General features: G+C 37.5%; 1 protein-coding gene across 1 annotated transcript in view; it reads left to right on the top strand.

Moving 5' to 3' along the window:
* Nucleotides 1-12,166, top strand: part of Tn (tripartite motif containing protein thin) — a 120,519-nt gene that overhangs the window by 15,064 nt on the left and 93,289 nt on the right. The window lies entirely within an intron of this gene.

Here is a 12,166-nt window from a genome sequence, read left to right as displayed (position 1 = left end):
GTAGAGTTTGTTATCGAGTATTGCGGCGCCGCGCGCAGAGAGAGATAGCTCGACGGGGATGGAGAGAGAGAGAGGATGAAAAAGGGAAACGAGAGAGCCAGGGTGGTGGCAACCCCGCTTGGCTGACAAGTAGATAGAAGCGGTATGGCGCAAGCGTCGTTTCAACCCTCTCCGTTCACGTCCCCTTTACGTCGAAGCACCCTGTCCTCCCTCCTTCCCTCCCTCCCTCCCTCTCTCTCTCTCTCTCTCTTTCTCTCTGTACTACGCTCGCACGTCGCCCGAACCCTCCAACCCTCTTTCGTCCTCAGCCTCCCTCTCGTTTGGCTTTCTCTATATCTCCTCACCTCTCCCGATACCCTCGGGCGAGCGCAGCCCTTCGACTTTTCCTTGCTTTTTCATCTTCTTCTGATCGCACGAACGTTCTCGGAGATTCGATTTGCCACCCTCGCGTTCCCCCTTTGCGCCCCTGTGCGCGCGCGAGAAATCACTGATCTCTCCGATGACCGAGTACGACGTGACAACAACGATACGACTCGATTTTCGTATACATATACCGGCAAGAAATGCCGCACCGATGCAATTCTCGCAATGTGCTTTAAATAATGAGCGCGTGTCCAAGAGGGGTTTCCTGTACGAGAGCAGTTTACGAGAGCGATCTTGACTGTTTCGCGATTTACCTTTGATGCAATTTCGTCATTTCGACGTTTCATCTCTTAATCAGCGGTGAGAAAGAAAAAAAATTCGTACGCGTGTGCGTGACAATCTTTTCTTTGGGATCTAAAGGAAGTAACTTTTGATGTATGTAAAAGTAAAGATACATAATAAATAAAGAGATGCGATAAAGAACACGAAAATAAATATTAATTCGTGCGCGAATAATATAGAGTATTAAATGATATCCATAAAATTAAACGAAAAATTCAATCTAACCAATCTCGTAAAATTTATATTAATTAGCAAATATGAATAAAAAAGATTTTAAAGATTACACATGTTCACATTTTACATACTTTAAGTATTTACAAATGAGGGTGCGGTCTTATATTACGAATTAGAGGTAGATTTATCCTTTCTGCGAGTGCAATTACTAGCTTATCGTTAACTCCAGAGCTGGCATTATTTTTATGTTCATTTGTATACTGAGATACTCGAGTAATTACGACGGCGATTCGTAGCGTTGCTTAAACTCGCCGTAAATCCCTGTGTCCTTATCTGCTTCTGAAGAATTTCCTTTTAACGCACGTTGGACGAAGAATTTGTGCGCGAGAAACGCGGAACGTAGGAAAACTTTTTTTTTCGTCTTTAGTAAGCAAGAAGATAATAGGCGAGTAAAAAAACCGTATAATGAAGCAACACGGTTAACTTTTCTCGTAACTTCTTAATTTTGTCTTTAAAGAAAAAAGCGACAGTTGTGCATAACAAGCGCGACCTATACTTTACGCTGGAAAAACATAGGATCACGCAATCAGAGATTTATGTAGAATCAATTTGCGCTTCAAGAGCTACATGGCGCTACATCGTTATATATGTAAATTCTCCATTTGCAAGAATTTCGCGTAAAAGTTATTAACGTTACAATGTTAAAAAAAATGTCTATTCTTTTTTTTTATTTTTTAATACGTAGAAATGAGTAAACGAATTCGAATAAAAATATGTTTCAAAAGTTGCAAAATGCGCGTGTGTGCCTCTTTTTTTTCTTCGCTCTCTCTAGAGCTATCGATATTTAAAGCAGGTCTTCCCAAAAACAATTCTTCTTGTATTCGTTATCCCAAAAACCAACAGAGGCTATTTTGCTTTCTCTACGAACCGAAAGCTCTTTTTGAATCACCGAGTTCTTAGAATTCCGCGTTTTAGTAGTACCCTTTTAGTACCCTTTCCATCCTCGTAGGCGAGTTCTGCCCTTTAAGCGCATATAGAAATAGTCCGTAGATAGAGAATGGTCGATGTTACACGCACGTGTGTGCGGGGAATCGCAATCTTTCCTTTTGATATTTCAGAGATTGTCACGTTCGCCCATTTTCCTCGACGAAAATTCGATACGGTAATAGAATCGGCTATATATACACAAAAGATTTACATAATTTTCTTTTCCATCAATCGGACAATTTTCTTTCTTTCTTCTTCTTTTTTCGCTTACTTCGAAATTGAAACGTCTCGTCTATGGATCGACGCGTTGTCTTAACACCTTGCGTACGAGTAGATTTATATCGGGAAAACGTTTCGTTCGAGAGAGAAAAAAAAAGAGGAGAGAAAAATGTCGATCGCGAAAAATAAGAGAGTCTCCATCATCGAGGTTTTATTACTTTTACATATCACAAATCGCGCGCTTTTCCGGCTTATCGCGAATTAAATAACGGTTGAATTCGATCTCTGGAAAAAAATTCTCCGAATGGGGATAAAGCACAGTAGGATGGAGAAAAATTGCCGAACGCGGGAACGTGGAACCGGAACGGAATAATTTACGAACAAAGTCACGATCCCGACTCGTCTTTTATCGGGGTACGCCGATTGCGGGCGCAAGCGGCGTATTTTTCAAGTGCGCTCGAGTCGCATCACGATGGCGAGCTCTTTCGAGAGAGACTTCGAAAGAGGGGAAGAGAAAGAGAGAGTAATTTCATTGAGTTCAGCCGCGCCGATCCGATACTCGCGCGAGCAACGTATTATCGATACCACCCCACTGGCTCTCGTTCGAAATTCTCCATTCTCCCTGTTTAAACGCGGCTCCGAGCACCGGTCTGTGCCGGCGCATCAGCGCCCTTCCGGGTATATCGATGGGGATCGAGGGGCGAGGGTGGTAGAGACCTGGAAACGGCGGGGGAGGCTAAGAGAGCGGAGGAAATTCAACGAGAAACCTTCGTCGCTGTGCTCTTACCGTTCGCAACCCTCTCTTTCCGCCCCGTTGAACCGACCGACCGCGCGTCCGTCGTCTCTTCCGCCTTTTTCCGGCGACGTCGAGCCGACGTTCGCGCTTTTACCGAGCTCTTAGAGAATTAACGTTACTCTCTCACGGCCGCGTTACAATAACCGTATTATGTATTCCCGTTTGCTCCCTGTAATTGCCGTTTTCTCGTCGTCGACGACGCGACGCGCCAGATGCCGGGCCAGATGAGACAATCGTTTTTTCGCAGCTTCGACTTAACAGCGACATAGGCGACAATAAGCGGCCTGATGCTAATTTCTCGGCGAGAGAGGGAGAGAGAGAAATAACAGCTGAGATCCGACGCGCAAGAAATGTTAGGCGAAAAACGAGGAGATATTGTCGACGTTCCTGAGAGATTTCTCGTGTCGGCGCACAGTTTCCGGTACTCTTGGGTATTAAGAGTGTTCTATCAATCCGACTTGTATACCGTTCCTCCCGATAATTTCCATTCTGTAACTTCACGCCGTTTAAGCTTGTCGTTGATATATGTATATATGCGTGTTAGATTTTCTACAGAATTTTCATTAAACTGCAATACGAGTTATCCTAATATTATTTTAAAATGTTAGTCTCTTAAATTGAAATTATTAAATTATAATATAGTCGGAATATAAAATCAATCGAATTACAAAATAAATTGAAAATTTATTGGCATATTTTTTAATATTATCAATAATTTTGACTAGAAACTGTGTATAAAAGGTTTGCTGAATTGATATAATTATTATTTTATTTGGGTAAATCTATATATACATTACAACAAATATATTTACATGATATTGAATCTCTATATTCTATTCAAATACAAAAATCCAATCAGAATTAAAATGAATTTAACGTAACGGGAAAATATCGAAATTCTAGAAATAGAATTAAATTGAATGCGCGAGCGGCGCATGTGTTTTTCGTTAGTATTTTTGTTTTCTTTTTTCCCCCTTTTTTGCAATGCTCTATCACAACCGCGCCGGTTAATCAAAAACTGTAAAGCATTGCGATTACATAGCTTTTAATAAAAGATTTTTCTGCCACACACGCAAGGTTGCAATCAGATGTACCGGCGCTGCGAGCCAGCACGAACGCAAGATATGATTAAAATTCATTAGTTTCGTGATTCGGAAAAATCGCTTCATTCGAGGATTGCTGGATGAAAAATTATGTTGATGGTTGCAAATGTACGTTGCGGGCCTTTGACTCGACACAAATTACAGAGTGTTGCATGAATATTCAACGTATAGGAAGCGCATTCACATGCAACAGACTGTGCATCTGATCGCACTCCACCCAGTAGTTCTAAAAATAGTCGAACGTTGTAAAGGTTCTCGATATGTCGTTCATTGTCGCAGATAAATGCTCTGCTATCGTCCGAGCTACTAGCTTCGCGTCTAAAACGCGCGACAAATAAGTTACGCAATTAATAAAAAAGAAAACAGAAAAATCGAGAATTTATATACTATGTGATAATTAAAAATAATTTTTTAAAAATTATCTCTACAATTTTTAAAAATCACGGATAACACTATCATTTCTCGACACAATACGAGCAATTTGTTGACATTAGGGTGCTCTAATTTGACGGAAGAATCTCGAAACTGCGAAATTACTTTCGTCGTAATGTGCATTTGTAACTGATAGAGCTTACAATAGAACGCAACTTTTATAAGGGAAGTTTCCGACGGTTGCTAACAATAAGTTAGGACACGTGTTACCAGAACGTCAGGACTTTGTGACAGGCCGAGCTGAGCTTATAAAAAGTGAGGATACAGTTTCTTTATATCTTCTTTGAAGACTGTCTGTATGAAATTCAGAAAAATCAAATGCATTTAATGCGATTGTCAATTTTTGCGCTATGAATTATTTTACAAAAAAGTCAGGAAAATTAGTTTGGCCAATTTCTATCTATTAAATGTAATTAAATAAAATATTTTATATTCATTAAAAAGGAATTTATATTCATAATATATTAAATCAATAATTATAATAATAGAATAAGAAAATAATAACAATCAAATAACAAATAATAAATTTTATAATACTATTATTGTATTCACAATTGTTACATTCATTTTATAATTGTACAATTAATTCTATCAATGTTATATGAATTTTGATGCAGATTTGCAAAACGTGTGTAAACAGTTGGGCGTTTTCTTGCAAGTAGTTTGGACGATAACAATACGTACTCGAATATATACAGAGTAAAGCCAACGGATTAATCACGAGCGATTTAATGACTCGGTGAAAAATTAGAATGCGTGCAAGAGGCCCATACGTTTTACGACGATGCATTGTAAAATGCAAATAAGAACGTCAGCAAAAATGCAACGACTCGCGTATTCGAGAGCATTTGCATTTCCCCGAAATCGCAAATACGAGAAACTTTTCGCCGATCGATGCACGACGAACCGACAAACGTCGACGATGCACTCGTGCTTAAAGGGGTGCGAAAGTCACGTCAATCCTCGAGATTCATTGACGTAACGTCGTTATCTCTCCGTGCAATTAAGCTTTAATGGCTGCGCGAGATGTGTGGCATTATTAAAAGCAAAGAGGGAAACGGTTGAAATAAATATTCATCTTAACATCGCGGCGGTTCTTCGTGCAACTACGTAAGTCGACAAAATCGACATTTATTCTGTCGCGAGTTTCGCGAAGTTGCTCTTAATTATGCTGACAAATCACATCTCACGATCGCTCGTGATTCTTGCGAGCTCGTTGCATTATAAATGCAACTTGCATTTACATGCCTCCCCGCTTTTCCCCGTAAGCAACAGCTGTGTGCATTAACACGCGCCGGAAGCAGGCGAAAGGGTGCAAAAGCTCCGGTTCCTTTTCCTCTTTACGGTCGTCGCATCCATCCGCAGAATTTAGGCCATTGACGCCCAGGATTTTACGTGCGGGTCGCTTTATCCGACTCGAACGTAAAAGGGATTTCGCGAAAATCTAATGCGGTCTGATCCACGTATCGCGGTAGAGCGAGAATTTCGCAGATAATAATAAATTGGCGAGAGAAGAGAAAGAACAGGTAGAAATTGCATATATATTCATATATATATATATATATATATATATGTTTCATTTGTAGTCGATTTTATTAAAAAGATGAAAACATAACATTTTTAAATTTCTTTTTTCTTCTTGTTTTTTCTCCTTTAAGAAATCTTTAAAAAATAAAGATTTTAAATTCGCGAGTTTAGATATGCGCTCTGTGATATTTAGAGACAAATAGAAAGGTAGATCAATCATTGTAAAAGAAATCGATCCACATTGCCGGTTCAGATCCCACGGGTGTATGTTTTCAAGAGAAAGAAACCGTACAGAGAGAGAATGAAAGATGACCCTGCTTTTTAATGGCCAATTGATCGAGTATAGTATTGGCAGGGGTCAGCACGTGGCTGCGAAGGATTAAGAGAGGAGAGAAATGGATTTGTTCTTTTATTATTGGATTTCGCGAGAAAGTAACTCCGCGCGAAGCAAACGCAAAGAGTCTGAGAGAATCGTAGTATAGACGGCCGATATCAAAATAGCCGGGTAAGAAGCGTCGTCGTGAAATCACAAATGTCGAAAACGAGAGGCGAGAACAATACGATACGGTTTTTCCAGGAAACTAAGCTGCGAAGGCGTATACGGCATTATATACACGCCTGATTCTCTCTTGCGTCGACGGAAATTTTCCGTCCTTTCAGCAGTTTAAGCGTTCCTCGACAAACATAGGATTTAGCCTGATCCTTTCGCGCATTATTCTCTCGAAATTATTCTCATAGGGACCTCCAAGTTTTTAAATTACTTTGGTATATTCCAAAAGCGTTCGGCCTTCTTTATCCCTGATGAGAAAATTTGTGAATACTGATCAGCGGCTAACCGCGCAATTTTTCCTACACAATAACTACAGATTCATTTATTCATTTGTTGCAAAAAATTATAAAAATATTGTTTTATTTAAAAAAAAATTAGAGTTGTACTTTTCTTCAAAAATTTAATTAATAGTTTAATAGTATAGTATTTTTTAATAAAACTTTTTAAATTTAAGATTTTTAAGACTTTAAAGTTTGAGATATCAAAATATTGAATATTAGCTTTTTATAAGATTTTGTTAAGATAAAGGAAGTGTTGGCTGGAGATCTCGGTTAGATGAATCTCATTACAGGAGCGTGGAAAATTTGCTCCGGAAAGAGAAGTAAAATGCTGATAGGGATATATATACAAGTCGAGATTGAAAATTTAAAGTCTTAATTTGTCAAATGTACTAGTAGCTCGATCACGCCGAGAAATTCGGGCCAATCCCGGAACAGAATTATATGCACTTGTAACTTTCGGGTTCGAAATGAATTGAGAAGTTACTTTCAAGCGTGATAGCGAAGCAATTTGTCCATCGCGAGAAGTAATTTAAACCAGGCGCAATTTGGATTTGATCCTTCTTCTGAAACTGTCTATTGCGCAGTATTCTAAGAAGAGAAATTTAGACGCCCGAAATGGATAAGGCAACTCTAATTGGCATGAATTACGTTCGTGAACTTGAGCCAGTCTCTGTCTAGATAACACGAACTTACTCCGCACTATTCTCGAGTACTTATGCGCATATGGTGATTAATAATGCAACGATAGTTTACGTAGTCCGTTTGAATTTACGAAGCTCATGTTATTTTGGCGACCCGTCCAATTTGGCGAATTGGTTCGGAAGCGAAATAAAGAGAGAGAGAGCGAGAGAGAGAGGAATTTAGATTAGTATTCTCTTTTGTAAGGCATGACCGACAAATTTAATCCAAAATGTCATTTTCACTATTTCAAATAGTTCTGATTTCTTATTTTAAAAGCTTAATTTATTTATTATTTTATCATTATTATTACTATTATATATAATAATAATAATAATAAAATAAAATAAACTGTAATAATAGTAATAATAATATTATTATTATAGTTTAATTAATTTAATTAAACTATAATAATAGTAATAATAATAATATTATTGTATATTATAGTTTAATTAATTTAATTTAATTTAATTTAATTATTATATTTCTTCGCAATCTGCTAGAAAATTAGATGATGAATCGATGAATGTAACGTAGTAAATCAAATTCTCTCGCGCGTTTAGAGAATTAAGAGAATTTTTATTTTTTCGCAGCATGTGCAAATTTCGGAGGGTGAAAATGTGCGGGATCCGAATAGATCTAGTCGGCGTGTGCGAAACCCCTCGTTCGTGGAGCGTGTTAATAAATTGAACTTATTTATTTCAACCTCAGCATCCGGCTAACGAGCACGGGCGGTTAAAGCTCGTTCGATCCGGCTCTGTCCGTTATCTTGTACCCTGGAACCATTTATTACAAAATCACAAACTTCACATAACGTGAGTTTTACAGTCATTCGCTCTCAATTATTTATATCACTTTAAATCACGATGTCAATTTATTACCAAAAATAAATATACTACTACTAGTGTAAATTGTTACGTTTATTATCAGACATATAATATATTTATTACTATTATTATACTTATACGATGATAAAACGTATATTGACGCAAATATAGAAAATTTAGTGGAAACATTTATTTTATCAAAATTGAGCGCTACACTTTTACGTCGTACAACTGCAGCGAGAGAGGTCGAAACAAATTTTCCGAAATGCATCATCGTAACGCTTCGAGAAACGCCTTGACCTACCTGTATAGCCTAATAATATAAAGTTGGAGAGTTTTCTTCAATTTCAAAAAATAACATTGCGAGGGAATAACAGCGTTCGTTAAAAAATTCTAGCTGTCGATACTTGCGGTTGCGGACATCACATTGCTCTTATTGCACATATCGACCGCTCATCAATTAAACGCGCCATTGAGTATACCGCGGATTCGCAACTTTTTAATGAAGCTCGCAATCATGACAGGCGAATATTGTGCCACCCGATATAACTTGTGGGGTAGATATCTCCCAAATGAGGATAAACTCTAAAATATGGCCCGATCGTTCAGGATTGTGTCGCATTATTATCCCGTTTTCTCATAGGAGAAATGCTCATAACTTCAAATATCTGTAAATATCTGCCTGAATTTCTACATGATTTACAACGCAATCTTTACAGCTGCGTTTTGTAATTTTCCGAGCAATTTACAATCATTGTGTTTTCGCGATTGCTCTATCATCTTTATCATTGTCCGAATTAGCTCAAATACAAATATATGCATTGTACATATGTTAGTATTACGGCTTAAACTATTGTTATACGTATCAAAATATTTTTTACAATTGCTTGATAACGACAATAATTGACAGAAATTATTATAAATTATTCTCATTTATATTGATATTATTCTCAACAAAATAAAAAATGACACACATTATATTGTTGGACACAAAATTGATCAGTATTAATTTCTATGTCATGTATCACTTTTATCTACAATTATTAAAGTAATTAATTGTACGTTGATTTAAGTTGAAGTAGATGAAAAATTTTGATAACTTTTATGTTTAGTATTAATGTCAATTATACATGTACAATGTTGATCCAGAGTTACACGCAATCATTTTTGTGAAATTTCGCTATAATAAGACGCAAAAGCTTTCATTCTCTCTCGTCCATTCTTCGCGCTCGCATTATTTTCACATTGGCTTGTTTATTTCTTATTGTTGTGTTACAAAAGAATCTGCTGATAAATTGAAAAACGGTCTCTTCCCTGAATCGCAGCAAGCGCAATTCGATGCAATCTGTAGCCGGAGTTTCCCGGTATTTTCCAGGTAAATTATAGATCGCGATTTGTCAAGATACTCAGAATTGAAGATAATAGCTATTTTTAAGGGATAAAAGAGAGAGAAAGCGGAACACAACAGACTGCACTGTATATTTCTAGTTACAAGCTCCTTGAATAGAGAGGTAAATTCAAGACATTAATTATAATTAAAATGGCAAGACATTATAATTATACTGACATATGTTAGGGCATTATTGATGGTCACGTTAATCAATAATTTCATGTTACTCTAGTCTTCCTATTCATGACGTAAACAAAGCGATAGGTAATGTTACACAATATTGACCAGGTAGTTCATAAATGGTAAACACTGCTCTCGATAGTCAGCCGGACCACTATTTTAATTATGTAATTAGTATAGGTTTCTAGATGTATTGCTGCAGTGCATTTGATAATGATAACATTAATGAATAAACGGTTATATTGGTGTGCAATGAAAGCATTTGCAAACAATAAAGTGATAAAGTGCGTTATAATCGTGATAAAGAATATTATCAATTAAACAGACGAAGGTAAATTTGGCCCCGCGCAAGTTATTATCGCGGAAAGATTCTCTCTGTACGTTTGGTATTCGAATTATTTAGCAGCTATATCGCATACAAATAGCGAATTCAAACTATTAGAAAGTTATTTCGTTTAAAATATTCCGCTCTCTCTCTCTCTCTCTCTCTCTCTCTCTCTCTCTCTCTCTCTCTCTCTCTCTCTCTCTCTCTCTCTCTCTCTCTCTCTCTCCCATTTCAACGATGTCGACGCGATGGGATCGCTTGGACGAAATTAACGAACCAAAGTTTTCGAAATCCATGTTATAAAAGCAGCAGTGCCACAGTATTCATATTTTAACGCGAAAGAACTCGCACGTTTCGTAACTTTGTAACGAGATTGGAGTACATAGTCTGCGCCGAAGAGGATACTTTTCCGCGTTAATGAAGCTTCGCTAATCATGAGAATTTAACATGTAACATAACATGTATATGTTCGTAGAAATGACTGGTAAATTAGAATTAATTGCACCCTAAATTCAAATTAAATTTAGAGATATTTGAAACAATTATATACGCTATATATGTTGTATTATTTTATATAACGAAAATTGTAAAGTAATCTAAAATATACAAGTACATCTGGCTGATTTTGCGAAACACGATAAAATTATATCTAACGATCTCACATGCTGTTCGATAACATCACTGTAATTCTAACTTTATCGAAGCAGGAGTTTTCGCAAAAATCATTCGAAACCATCATTAATGCGATATATATCGGGGATGAAATTTTGTACGACGATTGCGTGAATGTTATTGAAATCTTCCTCGGAAATCATGCTAAAATTGATTTATGGACGTTTTAGAAAATTGCCTTGAAATCGATCGCGCCAGCTGTGCCGCGCGAGATATCGGAGGAAGAAAAAGAAAAAAGAGGAAAGAGAGTGATCGGAACAATTTTCATAATCGACCACGCGCGCAAAATAATCTGTCGCGATTGAAGAGAGAAAATGATAACACGCGATACGCTATATATTCCACTCGCGGTTTATAAGGCGGGAATCCGCGACGAGCACATTTCAGGGTGAATTTAAAAACCCGAGAGATTTAAATTTAGATTAATTTCTCCTCTCTCTTCTCAAATTAGGAGATCCAAATCGGCGAATGAGATTTTGAACGCTTTTTAACTTTCTCGCGCAGATTATATTCGTATAATGAAAATAATGCCATTAACATTCATCCAACGTTGAGCTTTTGCTTTTGAGTTGCGCTAATGAAATTTCTTCATTACAAAATATCCCCGGCCAGTCACAGCAACCTGACGAGATTAATAGATAAAGAGCGAGTTTTGCTGGATGGGACGGATAAATTGCAACTAATTATTATTTTCTTTTTTATAATAATTCTAACTTTCCATACTTAACGCGCGTTATATTAATAGGAAAGTAATTATTTTATTTATTCTTGAAATATAATATCAAGATTAAAGTGCAAGGATAACAAGGCAACGGGCCATTTCCGGAATAGAATTTCGCGTTATCAAAGGCATCCCGCGTGCAGAACTTAAAGGTTAATAACTGGTTCATATAAAGGGCGGTTTATCCCAAGAGCGGTGGATGGCCGAAGGCGATAACCAGGCAAAGTTCATGGCGGCAATTAAATGTGCAAATACCGAAGAAACTGTGTATAGAGGGACCCCGTTCACGAAATGTTATCGATTTCGCCGGCGATGCGCGGGTCTCTCGACGTAAGCGAAACCGCATCGCATCTCCCTCGCCCATCTCTCTCTATAGGAACACATCCCCGACGTAGGTAACGATCAAGCCACATGTCGAAGAGATGCTAAACTGGTAGCGAGTATAGGTCAATATTTGTTGCTACTCGTGCTAATAATTTAACTAACTCACCTACTAGATATCCGAGGCGCCTCTGTAATGATATACGACTCGGTTATTTGCTATCGACAACACAGCTCTAGCAGGGATGATCCGTTACATTCCGTATTTGATTTGCATA

Source organism: Prenolepis imparis, unplaced genomic scaffold (assembly GCF_030444845.1).
Source record: "Prenolepis imparis isolate NDT839.2.m4 unplaced genomic scaffold, iyPreImpa1.0 SCAF_2, whole genome shotgun sequence".
NCBI classification, from domain to species: Eukaryota; Metazoa; Arthropoda; class Insecta; order Hymenoptera; family Formicidae; genus Prenolepis; species Prenolepis imparis.
The sequence above is the reverse complement of the archived record's forward strand: the minus strand, read 5'-3'. Positions and strand labels throughout refer to the sequence as shown.